Genomic DNA, 23,618 nt, shown 5'->3' on the forward strand with positions numbered 1-23,618 from the left:
AACAGACCAGGGTCTAGAGGATATCTCTGGGCTCCAAGAGGAACTGCTGTATCTCTTGGAGGAGACCTGGCTGCTGGACGATCTGGATTTTATAATTGACCAGGAAGAGGCACTGGTCAAGGAATACAAGAGGCTGATGGATCTCGCTAAGCAGCGTGCCAGGGGCATACAGATCTGGGGTGCAGCCCTCTGGGATTCATGGAGCTTGACTGTGGAGGAGTGGCAGCAAAGAGAAAGGGAACCAGGGCTCCTGGATCCTGATCAGCCGTCTGGCTCTGAGATTATAGACTTGGAGAAGGGAGAGATGGATGTCGATAACTCTCCCCAGCAGCAGAATCCCTTACTGGGAGAGCAGACAGTCGGTCTCTCTCCCCAGCGGCAGAGCCATCCCCTTGGAGCGGAGGTAGTCGTCCTCCCTCCCCATAAACAGAACCCCTTCCTGGGAGAGGAGACAGTCGGTCTCTCTCCCCAGCAGCAGAGCCAGGAGCCGGGAGAGGAGACAGTCGGTCTCTCTCCCCAGCGGCAGAGCCATCCCCTGGGAGTGAAGGTAGTCATCCCCCCTCCCCTTACAGAGAAGCCCTTGCAGGGAGAGACGGGTATCGATATCTCTCCCCAGTGGCCGAACCCCTTCCTGGGAGAGGAGACAGTCGGTCTCCCTCCCCAGCGGCACAGCCAGGAGCCGGGAGAGAAGACAGACGGTCTCTCTCCCCAGCGGCAGAGCCATCCCCTGGGAGCGGAGGTAGTCTTCCTCCCTCCCCGTAAACAGAGCCCCTTCCTGGGAGAGGAGACAATCGGTCTCTCTCCCCAGCGGCAGAGCCGGGAGCCGGGAGAGGAGACAGTCGGTATCTCTCCCCAGCAGCAGAGCCAGGTGCCGGGAGAGGAGACAGTCGGTCTCTCTCCCCAGCGGCAGAGCCATCCCCTGGAAGCGGAGGTAGTCGTCCTCCCTCTCTATACAAAGAAGCCCTTGCAGGGAGCGACGGGTATCGATATCTCTCCCCAGTGGCCGAATCCCTTTCTGGGAGGGGAGACAGTCAGTCTCTCTCCCCAGCGGCAGCACAGTTTCCCATGGAGCGGAGGTAGCAGACCTTCCTCCCCAGCAGTAGATCTCTGTCTCAGGAGAGGAGACAGACGGTCTCTTCCCTCAGTAGCATGTCAGTGTCTATACAATTTTCTTGTCCTGGAGTATATCACACAGGGGGGCAGGTGAGGGGGGTACCCGCTCATGCAGTTGGTGCCACAAGTCTGGGCATCTGAGTTTTGCCTGCCCCACCAAGGAGCCACTTCCACCAACAGTCTGGGGTGGGTATACAGCTGTGAAACCGGTACTGGCTTTGTTTGTGGGTGGGTCAGCCGGTACTCAACAGATTGTCACAGAGGGAAACAGTTTGGCCATGGAACTTAAGGACACTGTAACTTGTGGAACAGCAATTGTTTGGGAGCCGGCCTTAGCAAACTTGTTTGGGACTTTGCATTTTGTGACTATCCCTGCACCCATGGCGCAGGGTATAAACGCCAGCAGAAATCCCCCAGGATGCCCCAAGCTCAGGAGAGATGGGATAACCTCTCTCAGTAACCGAGAAGTGGAGGGCCACTGTCGGACAGCCCCAGGCCGAACCGTTAAGGGTCTAGCCGGGTCTGACGAACTGGAGGGGGGAGATGTCATGGATATCAGACAGCTAAGGCTACCCCGCACCCCCCTACAACCTCACCCCTGTTGTTTCTCAGTGGTTTTGGGCTCCTCTTAGCAACCACCATCTCTGGAAGCTGTTTGTTTGCTTTGTGTTGGCTTGTTTTTGTGTTCAGAGCAAAGTTGGTGTATGACCACGAAAACACTCCTAGGCTGGATGGGCTCCTGGAACTCCCAGTCGGCTGCCTTACAACGGACACCCGCCTAACCCCTCTCAGGCTGGTCAGGCTCCTGGAACTCCAGGTCGGCCACAGGACAGCAGAACACCCGCTAACTTTAACCCAGGTCGCTCCAGCAACCATGTGCCCCAGAGCTCCACTCTTTTGGGGATTAGTAGCCCCTGGGGAGTATAAAGGGTGGGGGAATTGCCGGAGGGGAGCTCCTTTTGGAACTGGGGGTTTTGGACACCCCTAACCCCATAACTTCAACGGACTGTAAATCCGGTCCCCAGTAACGAATCATGCTGATTTTTGGACTGTGGCATCAGGGGACCGAGACCCGAAACCGTCACCCCTATGTATTGGGATTATGTGAGACTGTGGCTCCTATGGAGGTTCCAGGCTGTCTAGAGGGGCGGGAATGGCCGGAAAATAGTGGGATTGTCCAGGGTCTTATCAAGATGTGCTGACTGTATAAAAGGAGTGTGTGTTTTCAATAAAATCAGTTCCTGTTAAACCTGAATGCAAGGCTGTCTAGTTATTTGGGTTTGCTCCAGCTAAAATCACTTTTCCTGGGCTACATAGGCAGAGGAAGGACACTCTGACAGAGCTACCTAGTCTGGTAGCTGGAGTCTGCTACAGGGTGGGACCCTGAGTACTGGTGCTGTCAGGCATCAGGGGTGGCTACAGGCTGTGGTCACGTGCCAGCTAAATAGCTGCAATCGGCAGGGAGGAAGCAGGACCCGTTTGGCGGAGATACCCAGTCGGGGTAGCCGGGGGTATCCGTCACACCACCTTTACCTGCCATGATTTCCAGGATGGATGAACAGGATCACCGCTTGGATCAATTTGCACTAGCCCTGCAAACCCTGCTGACTCGCACTGCGCATTTGGACCAAAATTTCCCGCAAGTTATGGCTGCTCCTGTTTTCACTGCTGCACCTAGTCCTACCAGGAGCATGTCCGGTTCTGCACCTCTACCTCAGTGATATGGAGGCAATCCTAATCAGTGCAGAGGGTTTTTGAACCAGGTGGGCATTTACTTTGAGATGTTACCTCAGGTGTTTCCCTCTGACAGAGCTAAGGTGGGATTTCTCATCTCGTTACTCTCTGACACATCTCTTGCCTGGGCTAATACCTTGTGGGAGACTAATAAAAGCTCCTCCTCTGCTGCTAAATGACTCATGTCCATTCAGCAAGGTACAAGATCTGTTGCTCAGTATGCCATTGAGTTCTGTACACTTGACACAGAGGTAGGTTGGAACAATGAAGCCCTTGTTGCAGCCTTCTTTCATGGGCTCTCTGATGCGATTAAAGACGAAGTTGATGCCAGAGATTTAAAAGAGGATCTTGAGGCATTGGTGTCTTTTTTTATCCTATTTGACATCAGACTAAGTGAGAGGCCCTCTTTCAAGGAGCGCTTGTGGAAGCCTCCTGTTCCATTGTCTCCTACGTGTCCGTTCCCACCCATGCCTCCCTCTCCTCCCTTGTTTCCTGTTCCCGAGTCACCAGATACTGCTGAGCCGATGCAGTTGGGATTTACGCGTCTCTCCGCAGTGGAGAGGGCCTTTAGGAGGAGGGAGGGGCCACCTTTTGAAGTCTTGTCCTACACGGCCAGGAAACGCTCACACCTAAGGTCCTGTCAGGGGCAGACCTTGGGTGGTTTATCCTCATCCTCGGAATCACTAAAGGAGAAACCTTTGGTCACGGTTGTCCTTTCCTGGGTGGACTCCTCCATAGCCACCCAGGCTCTTGTTGACTCCAGGGTGTGGGCTATTTCATTGACAGTGCTTTTGTATCAGAACACTGCATTCCTGTTTTGCCTCAGTCCGTTCCGCTTGCTATTGAGGCCATTGTTGGCAGGCCCCTTAAGCCCGCACTCATTACTCATGATACTGCTCCGTTATCCATGGCTGTAGGGGCTCTCCATTTTGAAACCTTCCAGTTCCAGGTGATAAACTCTCCGCATTTTCCAGTTGTTGTGGTTTATCCCTGGCTCCAAAAGCACAATCCCAGTCTTGATTGGCGCCGGTCCGAAATTTTGTCTTGGTCTCCGCAATGCAATGTATTTCCACTTGTGCACTTCTTTGGTATTCTTCGGTATCTCAATTGCCAGAGGAGTACCGAAAGTTCCTAGACGTTTTTGACAAGGTGAATGCCGGTACGTTGCCTCCTCACCGGTCTTATGATTGTGCCATAGACCTGCAACCCAGAGCCATTCCTCCTCGGGGCCGGGTTTACCCCCTGTCTGTTGCGGAGAATTGTGCTATGGAGGAGTATGTTGCCGATGCTCTGTCACAAATTTGATCATTGAAATTAATTGTAAAGTTGTTTCAAATTATATGTTCTCTCTAAAACATGAAAGAAAAATGTTGGGTTTCATATCCCTTCAAACCAATTGTGTGACAGAGGCCAGCAATACTTTGCAATGCAATAAGTTGAACCCCTTTTACGGGATAGTTGTTGGTATAAAACTATTTTACATTCTCTCACAGATTAGGCGATAACTTATTAACATTTTTTTTACTTCCAAAAATGTTATAGGGGTTTTAAATAAGCGCTACCAACAATAGGGGAGCCATATTTTATTGTGTAAAATCCCTGTTTTAACCATAGACTTTCCCAAGCCACTTATACATGAGCTTTATTTTCTAAATAACAAATTAAAGGAGTATTTAGTAAATATCATTTCAAAAAGAAAGGCCTAGTTATAGTAAATAAGTGTATAGGTTAAAGCACAAGTGTGGTTGAGTTAGCCTTTGCAAAAGTTAGCTTTGCCTGTAACAGGCAGAACACACCCTCCCCCAATTAGATGTACATTTCTGGTTACCTGTGAGTTTCAGGGATTAACTGGCACATGTCTACAGCGAGTATTATATAGGCCTGAAAAGCCTTTTTTTAGTAATGCAAAGGGTTATTAGAGTTCAGATACATTCTCCTTTAATTGGTTATTTAGTAAATATATTTTAAAATAAGAAAGGCCTAGTTATAGTAAATAAAAGTTTATTGGGAAAAACCACAAATGTGGTTGAGTTAGCCTTTGTTGGAGCTAAAACAAATATTACAGTAGTAACAAATACAAAAAAAAATTCCCCCCAATGTCAGATCAATCTAACATAGTGGATGTCTCATAGAAAGTCATATTTGATTTATAAAAAACACTTGGAGTTCAAAATATATGTCAATTTAAAAAAATAATAATAAAAAAAAATTGTGAATTTCGTGATAAGCTTCGATTTTATGTCAAATATGGCATTGTTCACAGCCTGAGGTAAAAAGTGAAATATGGCTTATTCTCTGCTTTTCACATAAAAAGTGCATGGAATACATCTTAAATTAAATGAATTTATTACATTGTGCTGGTAACAATACATATTAGACTTTTTTTATATACTGACTGAATAAAATAGTATTATTTTAATTAATAAAATACAAATTCTCTGAGCATTTTTTTGTTAACAGAGATTTTGTAAAGGTTTTATCTACTCCCTGAGAATGTGGGGTATATACTTTACACTTTAAAACACAAGAAACATTTTTTGAAATACAAATATTAAAAAATAAATATATTATATATATATATATATATATATATATATATATATTATATATATAAAAAGAAATAGTGATGTCGCAAATCTAAAATTTTGCGTTCGCAGACGGCGAACGCAAACTTCCGCAAAAGTTCGCAAGCCGGGCGAACCGCCATAGTCTTCAATAGGCAGATCGAACCTCGCATATGTTCGCCGTCCGCTGCATACTATGTTCGCTGCAAACTATTTGCGGCAGAACTGTTCGCGACATCACTATAAAGAAAGTGTGAGAGAGTAGAAAATATTGCTAAAATATTTGCTTAACGGTTCCTCCCTTATAATAAAATGTTAAGTTATAAAAAAGATAGAAAAATTACCGGGATATATGTTAATACCCTAGAAAAGCAAGGAATCAAAAGGCACACGAAAAGAACTTTCAAAAAATTCAATTTATTTCCCAAAAAATACCAATCAGTATGAATAATTCATCTGTCAATGCCAAACAGCACCACAGAAGGTGAAAACCTTAACTAAAACAGTTGAAAATGCAAAGTACAATTTTATGCTTTACTAGGGTATTAACATATATCCTGGTAATTTTTTTTTATAACTTAACACACACATATATATATAATACACTAAATATATGGTTTTGAGACAGTTGTTCATTCTTGTGACTGTGCTTCTCTCTATGTGTATTTAGTCTCCCTATGGGAAAAGGGGCAACCAGACCATAGACTTTCTTGATCAGTGTGCTTAGAGGAATATGGCTACACCTCACTCACGAGGCCTAATGAAGCCAAAATGATTGTCTGGCTTGCTGTGTTCCTTCTTCAGAGAGGAATTGCCTGGGGGAGCCAATAACACGAGGCATCTTTGAGCAGCCACCAATCAGCAGCTACTGAGCCTATATAATATGAATCTAGTCTTCTTTAGAATTATGTATTATTACATTAGGGAATTACTGGTCAACTCAGATCCAGTGTGCAGGTTACACCCACACACAATGCATGTGTGACCGGCTCATTCTAGAACCAGTTTACCAGCAGCAACCATACAAGTTGCAAATGTCCGACCTACTCAACACAGACTCAGTGTGTAAGCAATACCATGCCTAGTGCCACTGTGTGCCATGCTGAATACAATGCCCAGTATACAAGCAGCACCCTCACACATTGCACTGTGTGACCTGTGAAAACCTAGGTCCAGTGTGGCAGATTTACCAACACCCAATGCATGTTACTTTTGAACATCTGACCCCAGATCCTTTTTAATAGTTATATTCACCTCCAGTGACCATTTATGACCTGTTGAGCGCATATATTCACTCATTAATTCTAAGGGGGGGGGGGGGGGGAATTAGCACAATAACTGTTCTGCATTACACCATGATATGGTACTCACATACTGATATTAGAATGATGCAAAGAGCATTTACTGTACTTCTTCCTCTGGTGTTAAGTAATTAGTAAGTACAACTCTGGGTATAATGTAGACCAGTTATTAATCTGCTTGTCACCTAGTATTAGTGAGTGGAAGTCTGGGGAGTGTATAATTCTTTGTGTTTAATGTGCTTTTCTACTATTAATGATTAATTAAATATCTGGGTATATAATACATAGCTGCTACTATACTCTGGCTTTGTCTAGTATTTTTAATGCAGATGAGATATTTTGCTCATTGTCCCTCTATCTGTAATCATATGAAATAATAATAATAAAAAAATAATAATAATAATCTTAACTCCTGTTAGTCTTCAGCCCCGTTATTATTATGTAACTTTGGCACACTACTTTGTCTTGAGAAACCCTATGCCCTGTGTAATGCAGAGCAGATACAGTACTGAGTAAATACCTGGGTTGTGCTGTAAAACAGAACATATCACGTGACGTTTGTGTTAGTGGCTCTCACTAATTCACTATCAGAGCTGGAGCTTCTATACTTTATAACTGTCACGGAACTATTAAATCTAGATGAGCTGTTGAATACATTTGTGCTTAAATGTAAGTAGTTTTACTTTATTTTATACAGAATATAAACATTTTAGGGAGACGAGTGAGGTCTTGCTAGAGGGGTTAGAAAACAAGTGTTAACAAGTTACACAGTGTGAACAAACAGTTAATAAGTAAATGCAGAAATACATTGTTTTACTATTTATTATATTTCGATTACTAAGTGCAGTGTAGGTCTAAAACCCCCGATTGGCTGCTTCGCTTTGCACTCTTCTTAGTGATTGGTTATTGTGACCGTTAAGGTAAATATTAAAAAAGCCCGCCGGTTTTACATATGAACTACAATTTTCAGTATAAATAATTATAGCAATTAGTCTGACACGGACTCAGCAGATCGTTAGTGATAAAATAATGAAGACTCAAACAAGACTGCACATGGGGGAGCGATATTTGTCCTGTATGCTGCTCCTATTGTGTGTTCGTGTATAATATGTGGTGATTTAGTATAATACAATGTTATGGAACGGTGTAAAAGCCGGAACGGAACGGAACAGGCCGGAACAGGCCTTTTATGAAGGAAATTGATTTAAAATATAATGGGATGTGTTAGAGACTCTTGAGAACAATTTTAGGAACAAGAATATTTGTGATATAATAATTAATTAACCCTTTAACTACCAAAATAGTGTCCGGAACCAAACATAACAGCCCGAAACAGCACCTTCCCAGAAAACCAGATACACCAAATTCACAAGTCACATGTGACTAAATGTAATAAGTGTAATCAGCCACAAACCATCCACAGAAACCACATTATGATATCTGTTCCGGCCTTTAATACACTTTTTTATAAAAAGTGATGGAACGGCACCTTTCCAGCAAAATATACAGACCAAATTCACCAGCCACACATAACTAGATGTGATAAGTGTAATCAACCACAAACCATCCACAGAAACCACGTTCCAATACCCTTTCCGGCCTGTAAAACGCTTTTTCATGAAAAGTGACGGAACGGCACCTTACCAGCAAACCAGATACACCAAATTCACCAGTCACACATGACTAAATGTTATAAGTGTAATCAGCCACAAACCATCCACAGAAACCACATTATGATATCTGTTCCAGCCTTTAATACACTTTTTTATAAAAAGTGACGGAACGGCACCTTCCCAGCAAAATATACAGACCAAATTCACCAGCCACACATAACTAGATGTGATAAGTGTAATCAACCACAGAAACCACGTTCCAATAACCGTTGCGGCCTGTAAAACACTTTTTCATGAAAAGTGACGGAACAGCACCTTACCATCAAACCAGATACACCAAATTCACCAGTCACAAATGAGTAAATGTTATAAGTGTAATCAGCCACAAACCATCCACAGAAACCACGTTCCAATACCCGTTCCGGCTTGTAAAACGCTTTTTCATGAAAAGTGACGGAACAGCACTTTACCAGCAAACCAGATACACTAAATTCACCAATTACACATAACTAAATGTTATAAGTGTAATCAGCCACAAACCATCCACAGAAACCACATTATGATATCTGTTCCGGCCTTAAATACACTTTTTTATAAAAAGTGACGGAACGGCACCTTCCCAGCAAAATATACAGACCAAATTCACCAGCCACACATAAGATGTGATAAGTGTAATCAACCACAAACCATCCACAGAAACCACATTCCAATAGCTGTTCCGGCCTGTAAAATGCTTTTTCATGAAAAGTGACAGAACGGCACCTTACCAGCAAACCAGATACACCAAATTCACCAGTCACACATGACTAAATTCCAAGACAAAAGGGATAAGCGGCCTAGAAGCCCCAAAAGGATCCATCTGTCCCAAAAAGCCTAAAAAAACCCGCAAGCGCCAAGGTTGCCCCTGCAAAACGCAAGAAGAAGGCAGCAAAGACCCCGGCTAAGAGTGGTGTCAAGAGCCCAGCTAAAAAGGCCGCTAAAGACAAGAAGGCGGCTGCTAAAAAGTGATCGCTCCTTGCTAAATCCTCACACCCAAAGGCTCTTCTAAGGGCCACCAACACTTTCAAACAGCTGTGACATTGTGCACGTTTAACTTCGTTTAGCTTTTTATTATGTAGCTGATGATTCACATCAATCTGTTGTACAGAGCACGGATGAATGATAAAATAAGTAATAAACCTATATGGATTATAAATAACTTTAGTTAATTAACAAATTATGTTACAATACTTGTCTATAGTTGTACATCTGGTTGCCGTATCCTGTACAGTGAGTAATGGCTGCGCTAATATGTGTGTTAGTTACAACAGACAGTCTAATATCACGGTCGGTAACTAGAGAAGAAATCTCAGTGATAATAAGATTAACAATAATACTAGTTAAACCCAGTTCAGCTTATAAGGGGCAATAGTTTAGCTCCACGGTAGAATACATAATGGTTGTGCTGGTACCGACTGGAGCTGCAGCTGTGTGAGGATCTGATTATTAAATAGGGAAGTGTTTAGCACATTGTGCAGAATGACCAGTGTATATCTTGTTAAATGCAAATCAGGATATATATTTGCGCACAAATCCTGGATTGGCTCTACAATATAAAATGATATACACTATGGTTATATTAAAAATATAAACAAATATAGAGAAATATAAAATAATATATACGTGTACAATCCTAAGATTTCAGAACAGCACTACATATAGATTTATGCGAGTAAATAGATAAATAAAAGACGTATCCAACCAGTGTCTTGAAAACTCTTTATTATAACAAATAAATAAAAGTATATAATATAATTAATATATAGATGTATCTATTTCTGCTCTATTTTATATATTGAGGAACAAAAAAACAACCTGATGCTGTAAAATAGAACATAGATTTATTTCTCGTGCATTTGCAAATGACAATCACATTTAAATAATTAGGCAATGTAATACTGACTCCTAGGGCGCGATCCGATATACGGCGCAGGTTTCGGTGCAAGCGTGGAAACCTGCGCCGTCCGTAGTTTCAGCTCGCAACTCGAGCTATCCCATATACAGCGCCGTCAGAGGCTAAAGTGCCGTAAGTCTCACAAACCAGCGATGTCCAGAAGTCTGCGTGAGTACAAATTTCTGGAGTCGCCAGTGACTTACGGGCACTTTAGAAACTGCCGCAGCATAAAAAACCTGACTAAGTTATTAAATCACCCGTACTGTCTAACACGCCTCCTAAACATAGCCCGACACGTATACCCCTCTATCCGCTATCCCCCCTCACTCTCCTAATAATGAAAAATATATTAACCCCTAAACCGCCGCTCCCGGACCCCGTCACACCTAATAACGTTATTAACCCCTAAACCGCCGCTCCCGGACCCTGCCGCCACCTACATTATCTATATTACCCCCTAATGTGAGCCCCCTACACCGCCGCTACCTATTTTATCTATATTACCCCCTAATGTGAGCCCCTTACACCGCCGCCATCTATATTACCTACCCCCTAATGTGAGCTTCTTACACCGCCGCCATCTTTATTACCTACCCCCTAATGTGAGCTCCTACCCCGCCGCCAGCAATATTAAAATTATTAACCCCTGGGGTGTGTCTTAGCAGCCGCCATATCCAGACGCAAAATACAAAGGCTCCAGACCACATAAAGAAAGTATGCTGTTTATTCGTTCACTAACTAATAGATCAGAATTCTCTTGTGCAGAACCAGGTGTATGAAGCTCAGCGGAGTCGAATGATATCTATTATATGGTGATTGCTTATATAGAATCGTCTTCCAGGGTGTCTGGATAGGTACAGCGGCTGTCTTTTTTCATCAGAATATCCCCCCCCCCCCCCGGTATGGTAAAGCAGTTCCACTTCATTGCTAATACTAGGGAGTAAAGCCACTTGTCAGCATGGATGAGACATAGTATAATAATTTACAAGCCCTTCTGGTTGCTCTAGCCCAGAAAATAGACAATAATTTTGCCCACCTATATCTATTGTGAAAGCCCACCCTCCAAAGCAGCAGCTACACAATTTGCAAATGGCGACTGCAGCGGAGCATGGTCACTCACAACCCCTTCTCAGTGTAGCTGAGACTACTGTATCCATCCCAGCTCCACAGAAGGCTCCGAATATGAAGCGGCTGGAAGCTAACTTACGGCACCAAAACAGTGGTGACTTAGTCGACACATATAGCTCTATCACCCCAAGGTTCGAGAGAGTACTCAAGTGGCAGCAGGTACCAGTGCGGGTGGGTGCTGCCGACCACCCGATGTGTTGTGAGGAGATGACCAAAGTTGCGATGACTGGAGACCTACGTTTCCATGTGGGCCACTCACTAGCTGGGACCGAATGTATTCCCGAACTCTCATACTCACATGCAATTCTTGTCCCCAGTGTCTCAGACGCCATGTGGAGAGCCCTTGTGCCAGCAGCCGTTCATCATATCCTTCATCCGGAGCCTATACCATACCGGTGACAAGTTCAGTAACACCAGAAGAGGGATTGGGTAACTTTACCTCGTAATGGACAGTCTCATTCTACTTGGTAGATCCCAACAAAATAATGATGACTTACTAATTATGAGACTGGGTTGCTAGGTTCATACACCTGGCTAAAATGGAGATATTCTTTCTTAGAAATGATTACAGGAGATTGCATTATTTAGGATATTGTTTTATATAATTTTGGACCTGCAGGCTATTTTGTGGTACAGCTCTCCATTTGTTAATGATGACTCTCTAGTCTGATGTTTAATTGAGGAACCTAACCATTTTTTTTTCCAATCACCCTGCCCAACTTGGGTTTCTAGTATTTGTACCTGTTCAGATGGGACTTTCAAACATTACTTAAACAAGGTTAAATATGAGAGTGTACCCCCTCTCTAAATGTATTTGTATTTACTTTGTCTCTAGTCATTCTTTAGCTATAATAAGGTCTGCTGAGTTGTATTTTTTTTTTTTAATTCTTTTTATTGAGAGCCAACACATGGTTACATCAATCAACAGTCCCAGACATTATCATGAAGATTACATCCATAGATACAGTAGGCATAAGGTAACATTGAACAGAAATTCAGGAGATCAGTATATGACAGATATCCAGGCTACCTACAAAAATTTACGGTCTTGCTATCTACATATGTTCAGCTCCCTCATTTTACATTTTCATCCCCAACTAAACCCCGACCCCCCCCCAACCCTCTAAACATAAAAAACAAAAAAAACAAAACAACTTAACTAAACTAAATACACATTCTAAACATAACCCCAATTGACCTCATGGCTTGATGGGTGAGCCATCCCCTTTGTATGTATATAGGCGAGTTGACTATGAATATGTTACTCAATAGTGTAAACTAAACAAAGTAAAACAAACAAGCTTATGCATTTGATTTATCAAAGGATCCGCCAAAACCTACGTAATGATAGACCTCTTAGAGAGGCATGCCAGATTCTATAAGTAAGTTATCCTGTCTAGTATTTCACACACAATAAACAATGAACAATGGGTCAACATTTAAATGAGACTGTATGATACGATATGTGAGGGCCCCAATTCATTTAAAAAGAAATAGTTTATATAGCTTAATGTTTGAGTGGGGTTTTTTTTTATTTTTTTTGTCAGCTTAAGTATGGTTTTGCTAGAAAATAAGGGCAAGGTTATATTACAATAAGGGTGAATTGCGGCCATCGCAAATATATTGTGCTGCAAGTGGTTTACAATATGTACACTAAATCACATTACTGGAGGCAGCCCAGGCATTTATATGGGATAGCTATAATAAGAGCTCGGTTATTCTGTCTAATAGTTTACCCTTAAGAAACCATGTGCCAGCATTTAAATAAAAAATATAACTGTAGGACATGATATTCAAAGGCTGCAACCTGTTTAGAATGATATTATTCATATAACTTAATGTCCGAGTGAGTTTTCCCAGGAGTGTTTTAGGTTCCTAGATCTGTCTGAGGGAAGTAATATGAGTGATATTCACATTGCCAGCTCAAATACAGTTTTGCTAAGGGATAAGGGCAAGACTAATTTACATTGAGAGTGATTTGCGACCGACACATGTAAATTGTTATCCTCAATAGATAGTGGGCCAACATTTAAATGAGGGGATATAACTGTATGATATGACATATGTGGGCCCCAACCCACTTAGAAATAAACAATTTATATAACTGAGTATTTGAATGTTTTTTTTTTTATTATTATTTATTTATTTTCAGGGATGCTTTAGTTTCCTGGCTATGTCTGAGGGGAGTAATATTGGCGATATTCACATTGTCATCCCAAATGTGCTTTTGCTAGAGGATAAGTGCAAGGCTAAAATTACACTAGAGGTGGATTGCGCCTGTCACGTATTGGTTGTACTACAAGTGTTTTACAATACGTGTATGAGATCACATTTCTGGGGATAACCAGAGCATATATGGGCTATTCATACTAGGCACTTCACAGGGCAATGTGCCCTCTTGAGACTAAACAGTCATTTTCTACTGAATTACATATAAATATGGGAGAGTCCCTAAACTACAGGGATATATTTGGGGTGGCTAATTCAGCCCACAGTGAGTACAGCAGTTCATGTATTGTCAATTGGGGAGCAAAAATAAAACAACAATTCTACAACAAATCACACATATAACAACAACACACATCATACCCAGATTTGCCTTTCTATAGTATAACACAAGTTGTGACATTTGCAACCCAACAGAAATATTTACAGAGTGGGATTAATCTATACATGTCAGATATTTCACAGGTAAATCTAAACTAGTTAGCATGGGTACACACTGTTACTAATGGATTGTACTGCCTGACAGGCTTCCCTCAAGATTCTAAAAGGAAAAAAAAAAAAAAAAAAGAATAAGTGCAACAAAACGGATTAAGTCATACATGCAGTGACAGTACACACATAACATGATCAGACGTAAAAATAAGTAAAGGCATCTGCTGATAAATTTGAATGGCCATAAAAGACATAGCCAGTTTTAGAAAAGCAAGTCATAGGAGCTGCTGGCCAACAAGTTAACATGTTAGCAATTTATGGCATTTGCCAATATTACTCAGAGCAGCATACTGTTATTTAAGAGTTCCACTGAGAGTCTCTCGTGCATGTAAAGTTCTTGCGTAGCAGCCATGTTTCATAATATTAAAAATAGAAATAAAATTGTAGAATGAATGAAAAGAACTAAAACATTGTTAAGCAATTTTTAAAACACAGGAGGCCAACATGGCCAAAGTTAATGCTAACACACTTTCACTGTGGAGATCTACGATACCCGCATCTCAAGGGGATAAGTAGCAGCCTGCGGGACAGGATCGTGTGATATAATTTAGCCCACTCCAGTCGCCAAATGAGTCCGAATGTACCTAGGGTTTCCTTCGCATAATGCCAGGCACAGAGTGTTTTCCTCAGTTTGCCTTATGACCTCAGTTAGCAGTGGAGCTTGAAATGATTCATTCCACAACACTGGGAAGGTCAAGACCAGCTGAGACATTACAGCAGTCCGCAGCCGTACAGGGTGGCCCAGCTTTTTGTTACCGCGTCTCATCTCCACTGCGCCACAATCAGGAGAGGTTTCTGCATGAGCACCACGGGGAAATGGCGGTTCAGTAATTCTTGCCACAGACAAGCAGGCTTTCAAATCGTAAGTTGTGGGCAAATTATCCGAAATAGGGGTCGCAGCCTGCCCTGGGGATAATGCTGGTGAATTGTCTGTGTCGGCAAAGCAGGGGGGTGCGATGCAAGAGGGCCTTCAAGCTTAGTCCATTTAGCCTCTGGGGACAAAATGTTGTCAGCTACATCTGAGAGCAACAATGTCGTGCTACTGTTAGGTATTAAGAAGCCTGTGTGTTCGATGTTCCGAGTCGTGCCTGATTCACCCCAGGTTCTTAAGTCTTGCATCAGTACACATAGATTGTCACAGCTATTTAGCAAGTTTTCAAATTTGGGTAGAAAGATTGTGGACAATGCCACAGATAGCTCCCTGTCGAAACCCATTACCTCGTGGGTGGTTAGGGGAGTGTTGAGCTGAACTACTCCAACTTTATATTTGCTCAAAATGACTTTCCGGGGTAGAAGAGCTGGTGATACTTCTGTCTGCTAAATGTTCCCGGACAACTTGCTTGTCAAGGGAGAGGCAGATGGCATAGATTGATGGCTGCAATATTGAAGTTAAAAGAAGGTTTCCTCAGAGCTTCTGCGGTTTGCATCCATCTTGTAGGGCCGCCCACCGGAAGTCCGCTGAGTTGTATTTTATTTTCTGCTGCTACCAATTTCATGAGCTAGGATCTAACATCAATTCTATAAAAAAGTTATTATTTTCTAAAGAGTGGGAGCTACTGAAGGGGGCCATTTTCTAAAATCACCTAAAATGTCTCAAACTAGTACCAACCCCCTAGTCCAATTTTACTATCTTATTTATATTGGTTCCACCCATTTTGGTGAATATTTAGGCGGTTTTAATCCGCCACTGTGTTATCATTGAAACAAGTTGTCATACCAATTACATGGTTTATATTATCTGTTTATATCTGTTTGTTTATTCATCTTGCCCATGAGGTTATAAAACTCTGTCACGTCCCATAACCAAAATGTGTGTGTCATAGCATATAAAGGGCCATTATAAAGTATAATTCTATCAGGCAGCTATTTATGTTTAGGAGGTGCAAGTGTTAAGTTATCTTATAAATTGGTATAAAAAAATTAAAAATAGGTATCATTACCCAACAGAAATACTAGGCATGTATATATCAAGCTTCTTTTGTTGGGGTTTTAACATTTAGTTTGGATACTTATATGTGTTTAAGATATATCACATGTGAAGATGTTTGTATTTAGTGACATTATTTATTTTTATGCTGTATATGTACAAGCTATTACATATCAAAAATGTTATGTGTATAATTATAGTAACCATATTGTTATGCTAAATACCTTAATAAAAATCTTTTATTTAAAAAAAATAAATATTAACCCCTAATTTAATCCCCCTACTCCGCCGCCAGCTATATTAAATACATTAACCCCTAATCTAATCCCCCTAAAGTAATCACCTCTATTACCTACCAGCCCTTAAAAGGGCCTTTTGCGTGACATTGCCACAAAGTAACAGCTCTACTGCCAGCCCTTAAAAGGGCTTTTTGCGGGGCATTTCCCCAAAGTAATCAGCTCTTTTACCAGCCCTTAAAAGGGCTTTTTGCGGGGCATTGTCACAAAGTAATAAGCTCTTTTGCCTATAATCTAAATCCCCCTACACCGCCACCACCTATAATAAATGTATTACCCCCTAATCTAATCCCCCTACACCGCCGCCACCTATAATAAATGTATTACCCCCTAATCTAATCCCCCTATACCGCCGCCACCTATATTAAATAGATTAACCCCTAATCTGACCCACCTACACCGCCGCCACCTATATTAACTATATTAACCCAAATATAATTAGGGTTAATATAGTTAATATAGTTATTATATTATATATGTTAACTATATTAACCCTAATTATATTAGGGTTAATATAGTTAATATAGTTATTAGATTATATATATTAACTATATTAACCCTGTCACGGATATCTAGCTAAGGCTACCCCCACCCCCCTACAACCTCACCCCTGTTGTTTCTCAGTGGTTTTGGGCTCCTCAGAACGACCACCATCACTGGAAGCCGTTTGTTGCTTTGTGTTGGCTTGTTTTTGTGTTCAGAGAAAAGTTGGTGTATGACAAGGAAGATCCTCCTAGGCTGGCCGGGCTCCTGGAACTCCCGGTCGGCCACAGGACAGCAAAACACCCGCAAAATTTAACCCAGGTCGCTCCAGAAACCATGTGCCCCAGAGCTCCGCTCTTTTGGGGATTAGTAGCCCCTGGGGAGTACAAGGGGTGGGGGAATTGCCGGAGGGGAGCTCCTTTGGGAACCGGGGGTTTTGGACACCCCTAACCCCATAAATTCATCGGACTGTAACTCGGTCCGAGGTAACGAATCATGCTGATTTTTGGACTGTGAAATCTGGGGACAGAGAGCTTTAAAATGACACCCGCTCACACCGAAACCGCCACCCATATGTATTGGGATTATGTGGGACTGTGGCTCCTATGGAGGTGCCGGGCTGTCTACAGGGGCGGGAATGGTGGGCAAATAGTGGGATTGTCCAGGGTCTTATCAAGATGAGCTGACTGTATAAAAGGAGTGTGTGCTTTCAATAAAATTAGTTCCTGTTAAACCTGAATGCTAGGCTGTCTAGTTATTTGGGTTTGCTCCAGCTAAAATCACTTTTCCTGGGCTACATAGCAGCCTGTTCCAGGCAGAGGAAGGACACTCTGACAGAGCTACCTAGTCTGGTAGCTGGAGTCTGCTACAGGGTGGGACCCTGAGTTCTGGTTCTGTCAGGCATCAAGGGGTGCTACAGGCTGTGGTCACTTGCTTGCTACATAGCTGCAATCGGCAGGGAGGAAGCAGGACCCGTTTGGCGGAGCTACCCAGTCGGGGTAGCCGGGGGTATCCGTCACAAACCCTATCTAACCCTAACACCCCTAACTAAATTCTTATTAAAATAAATATAATTAATATTAATATTATTAATTAAAATATTCCTATTTAAAACTAAATACTTACCTATAAAATAAACCCTAAGATAGCTACAATATTATTAATAATTACATTGTAGCTATTTTAGGGTTTATATTTATTTTACAGGTAACTTGGTATTTATTTTAACTAGGTACAATAGCTATTAAATAGTTAATAACTATTTAATAGCTACCTAGTTAAAATAATTACCAATTTACCTGTAAAATAAATCCTAACCTAAGTTACAAATACACCTACACTATCAATAAATTAAATAAACTACAAATATCTAAACTAAACTACAATTAAATACACTAAACTAAATTACAAAAAAAAACCACTAAATTACAAAAAATAAAAAAAGATTACAAGAATTTTAAGCTAATTACACCTATTCTAAGCCCCCTAATAAAATAACAAAGCCCCCCAAAATAAAAAAAATTCCCTACCCTAATCTAAATTACAAAAGTTAACAGCTCTATTACCCGCCCTTAAAAGGGCCTTTTGTGGGGCATGCCCCAAAGAAATCAGCTCTTTTGCCTGTAAAAAAAACAACTCCCCCATTACAACCCACCACCCACATACCCCTATTCTAACCCACCCAATCCCCCCTTAAAAAAACCTAAGTCTAACCCCCAAGTGCTCCTTACCTGTCCTGAAGACCGGCCGAGACGGTTCTGTTCCAGGCGGAGATGTCTTCTTCCATGCGGCGACCTCTTCTTCTTCCAGGATCCAGCCGGCGTGGAGCAGAGGAGTTGAAGACCGATGACTGCGGAGCTGAAGACCGTCCATCTGGAACTGAAGACCGGCGATGCTGGAACTGAAGATCGGCGACGCTGGAACCGAAGACCTCTGGAACTGAAGAGCGGAGCCGGAACGTGGAGGATACTCTTCATACGATCGCCGCCGTACACTGAGTAGGAATTCAAGGTACGCGATTAAAAATGGCGTCCCTTGAATTCCTATTGGTTGATTTGAGCCTTCAAATTCAAATCAGCCAATCGGATGCGAGCTACTTTAATTCTATTGGCTGATTTGAATAGCCAATAGAATAAGAGCAACTGTAATTCTATTGGCTATTCTAATCAGCCAATAGAAAATTACTGTAGTTCTTATTCTATTGTCTATTCAAATCAGCCAATAGAATTAAAGTAGCTCGCATCCAATTGGCTGATTTGAATTTGAAGGCTCAAATCAGCCAATAGGAATTCAAGGGACGCCATTTTTAATCGCGTACCTTGAATTCCTATTTAGTGTACGGCGGCGATCGTATGAAGAGGATCCTCCTCGTTCTGGCTCCGCTCTTCAGTTCCAGAGGTCTTCGGTTCCAGCGTCGCCGATCTTCAGTTCCAGCATCGCCGGTCTTCAGTTCCAGATGGACGGTCTTCAGCTCCTCCGCTCCACGCCGGCTGGATCCTGGAAGAAGAAGAGGTCGTTGCCTGGAACAGGACCTTCTCCACTCGTCTTCAGGACAGGTAAGGAGCACTTGGGGGTTAGACTTAGGTTTTTTTAAGGGGGGATTGGGTGGGTTAGAGTAGGGGTATGTGGGTGGTGGGTTGTAATGGGGGGGTGTTGTTTTTTTTACCGGCAAAAGAGCTGATTTCTTTGGGGCATGCCCCACAAAAGGCCCTTTTAAGGGCTGGTAATAGAGCTGTTAACTTTTGTAATTTAGATTAGGGTAGGGACATTTTTTTTATTTTGGTGGCCTTTGTTTTTTTATTAGGGGGCTTAGAATAGGTGTAATTAGCTTAAAATTCTTGTAATCTTTTTTTATTTTTTGTAATTAAGTGTTTGTTTGTTTTTGTAATTTAGTTTAGTGTATTTAATTGTAGTTTAGTTTAGATATTTGTAGTTTATTTAATTATTGATAGTGGAGGTGTATTTGTAACTTAGGTTAGGATTTATTTTACAGGTAAATTGGTAATTATTTTAACTAGGTAGCTATTAAATAGTTATTAACTATTTAATAGCTATTGTACCTAGTTAAAATAAATACCAAGTTACCTGTAAAATAAATATAAACCCAAAAATAGCTACAGTGTAATTATTAATTATATTGCAGCTATCTTAGGGTTTATTTTATAGGTAAGTATTTAGTTTTAAAAAGGAATATTTTAATTAATAATATTAATATTAATTATATTTATTTTAATAAGAATTTAGATAGGGGTGTTAGGGTTAGATAGGGTTAATATAGTTAATATATATATATAATCTAATAACTTTATTAACTATATTAACCCTAATATAATTAGGGTTAATATAGTTAATATATAATATAATAACTATATTAACCCTAATATAATTAGGGTTAATATAGTTAATATAGGTGGCGGCGGTGTAGGGGGGTCAGATTAGGGGTTAATCTATTTAATATAGGTAGCGGCGGTGTAGGGGGATTAGATTAGGGGGTAATACATGTATTATAGGTGGCGGCGGTGTAGGGGGATTTAGATTAGATGCAAAAGAGCTGATTACTTTGTGACAATGCCCAGCAAAAAGCCCTTTTAAGGGCTGGTAAAAGAGCTGATTACTTTAGGGCAATGGCCCGCAAAAAGCCCTTTTAAGGGCTGGCAATAGAGCTGTTACTTTGGGGCAATGTCACGCAAAAGGCCCTTTTTAGGGCTGGTAATAGAGGTGATTACTTTAGGGGGATTAGATTAGGGATTAATAATTTTAATATAGGTGGCGGCGGTGTAGGGGGATTAAATTAGGGGTTAATAATTTTAATATAGCTGGCGGCGGGGTAGGAGCTCACATTAGGGGGTAGTTAATGTAGGTGGCGGCGGTGTAAGGGGCTGACATTATGGGGTAGTTAATATAGATGGCGGCGGTGTAAGGGGCTCACATTAGGGGGTAGTTAAAATAGATGGCGGCGGTGTAAGGGGCTCACATTAGGGGGTAGGTAATATAGATGGCGGCGGTGCAAGGGGCTCACATTAGGGGGTAGGTAATATAGATGGCGGCGGTGTAAGGGGCTCACATTAGGGGGTAGGTAATATAGATGGCGGCAGTGTAAGGGGCTCACATTAGGGGTAGTTAATATAGATGGCGGCGGTGTAAGGGGCTCACATAAGGGGGTAGGTAATATAGATGACGGCGTGGTAAAGGCTCACATTAGGGGGTTATACTTTTAATGTAGGTGGCGGCGGGGTCCGGGAGCGGCGGTTTAGGGATTAAATACTTTATTAGGGATTGCAGGGGGGGATCGCAGTTGACGGGTAGATAGACATTGCGCAGGCATTAGGTTTTATTTTGCAGGTAGTTTAGGGGGCTCCAATACACAGCGTAAGGCTTACTACGGCTGCAATTTGTGGCGAGGTGAAAATGGAGTAAGATTTCTCCATTTTCCCCACGTAAGTCCTTACGCTGTATATTGGATACCAAACTGCGCGGGTTTGGTATAGCTGTCTATGGCCAAAAAAACTACGTGCGAAGGCAGAAATATACGAGCGTAACTTCTAAGTTACGCCGTATATAGAATATCCAAACCCGCGCAAAATTCGGCGTTGCCGGCTTTTGCGGGCGACGCTGCATATCGGATGGGGCCCCTAATTTCCACAGAATTTACTCTCTCCAGTAAAGTAACACACAGCTGTTGTAATTTCAATTGTTCTATTTGATTTATTTATAGCATCTACTGACTGTGCTTTTATTGATGTAATGTCACTTTTTTTAAAATAACATGATTTAGTAGAATGTATTGTGTTTTATGATGTGATGTTCAGGTTATTATATGGGATATACAGATAATAAGATAATATGTTCAGAATAAGAAAAGCCTGGGGCTCCTGGCACTTTAGCACACCCTGCGGCAGATAATACCGTTCTGTTTGCACTGTGCAGGTAGTAGGCTGTAGCCTAAGGTGCATAGTTTCTGCTTGTGTGAGAGAGAAACAGACATGACACATATATTCTAATAAAATATAGCTTAAGTGAAGATGTGGAAACAAAAAATCAGTGTTATTTTGTAAACTAGGGGCCATATGCACCTAAATGCGAGTAACCAATCAGAGAACACATCTGTAAATAGTATAGCCAATCACAGCGCCATGGCGTCTATTTAAACACAGGAAAGAGCGCAATTCGTATATTCTTGTTACTAGAGACAGTATGGGAAAGACCACGCCCGTTGCAGCTTCCGCTAAAAGTGCCACTACTGCCAAGAAGCAGCCGAAGAAGTCAGCTGTATCTGGGGGAGCCAAAGAAAGCTGCCCTACAAAGTTAAGTCCCAGCATTTTCAAGCAGATTTTCAAAGCGATGTCTGCTTCTAAAGAACGCAGAGGGGTCTCCAAGGCAGCTGTCAAGAAGGCTCTGATTGTGAGAGGCTACGATGTGGAGAAGAACAACGTCCGTATTCAGATGGGAAAAGACCATGCTTGATGAATAAGGAGCATATCGTCCAGCTGAAAGGCAGAGGGGCCTCCGGATTGTTCAAGGTGACCAAGAAGCAGTTGCAGAGCCAGGAGAAAGCGGACAAGAAAATGGTGCTGCTGCCAGCAAAGGCCAAATCCAAGAAAGCAGCAAAGACCAAGGGGATAAGCGGCCAAGAAGCCCCAAAAGGATCCATCTGTCCCAAAGAAAAGTCCGAAAAAGCCTAAAAAACCCGCAAGCGCCAAGGTTGCACCTGCAAAAAGCCAGAAGAAGGTAGCAAAGACCCCGGCTAAGAGTGCTGTCAAGAGCCCGGCTAAAAAGGCCGCTAAAGACAAGAAGGCGGCTGCCAAAAAGTGATCGCTTCTAAGAGCCACCAACACTTTGAAACAGAGCTGTGACATTGTACACGTTTAACTTTGTTTTGTTTTTTATTGTGCAGCTGATGATTCACATTAATCTGTTGTACAGAGCATGGATAAATAAGTTAAAATAAGTAATAAACCTATATGAATTGTAAATAACTTTAGTTATCTTAAATACTTGCTAGTACGTACATCTGGTTGCCGTATTCTGTACAGTGATATCAGACGGCTAAGGCTACCCCCACCCCCCTACAACCTCACCCCTGTTGTTTCTCAGTGGTTTTGGGCTCCTCAGAGCAACCACCATCTCTGGAAGCTGTTTGTTTGCTTTGTGTTGGCTTGTTTTTGTGTTCAGAGAAAAGTTGGTGTATGACCAGGAAAACCCTCCTAGGCTGGCCGGGCTCCTGGAACTCCCGGTCGGCTGCCTTGCAACGGACACCTGCCTAACCCCTCTCAGGCTGGACAGGCTCCTGGAACTCCCGGTCGTCCACAGGACAGCAGAACACCCGCTAAATTTAACCCAGGTCTTTTGGGGATTAGTAGCCCCTGGGGAGTACAAGGGGTGAGGAAATTGCCGGAGGGGAGCTCCTTTTGGAACTGGGGGTTTTGGACACCCCTAACCCCATAACTTCAATGGACTGTAACTCCGGTCCTCAGTAACGAATCATGCTGATTTTTGGACTGTGGCCTCTGGGGACCGAGAGCTTTAAAATGACAGGATCACCCGAAACCGCCACCCCTATGTATTGGGATTATGTGAGACTGTGGCTCCTATGGAGGTGCCGGGCTGTCTAGAGGGGCAGGAATGGCGGGAAAATAGTGGGATTGTCCAGGGTCTTATCAAGATGAGCTGACTGTACAGGGAGTGCAGAATTATTAGGCAAGTTGTATTTTTGAGGATTAATTTTATTATTGAACAACAACCATGTTCTCAATGAACCCAAAAAACTCATTAATATCAAAGCTGAATAGTTTTGGAAGTAGTTTTTAGT

General features: G+C 42.2%; 1 pseudogene; it reads left to right on the plus strand.

Annotated features, from left to right (window-relative positions):
- Window positions 1–22,003: 22,003 nt before the first annotated feature.
- LOC128635903 (histone H1.11R-like) lies at window positions 22,004–22,621 on the plus strand (annotated as a pseudogene).
- The last annotated feature ends 997 nt before the right edge of the window (window positions 22,622–23,618 follow it).

The sequence above is a fragment of the Bombina bombina genome, chromosome 7 (genome assembly GCF_027579735.1).
Source record: "Bombina bombina isolate aBomBom1 chromosome 7, aBomBom1.pri, whole genome shotgun sequence".
Classification (NCBI taxonomy): Eukaryota; Metazoa; Chordata; class Amphibia; order Anura; family Bombinatoridae; genus Bombina; species Bombina bombina.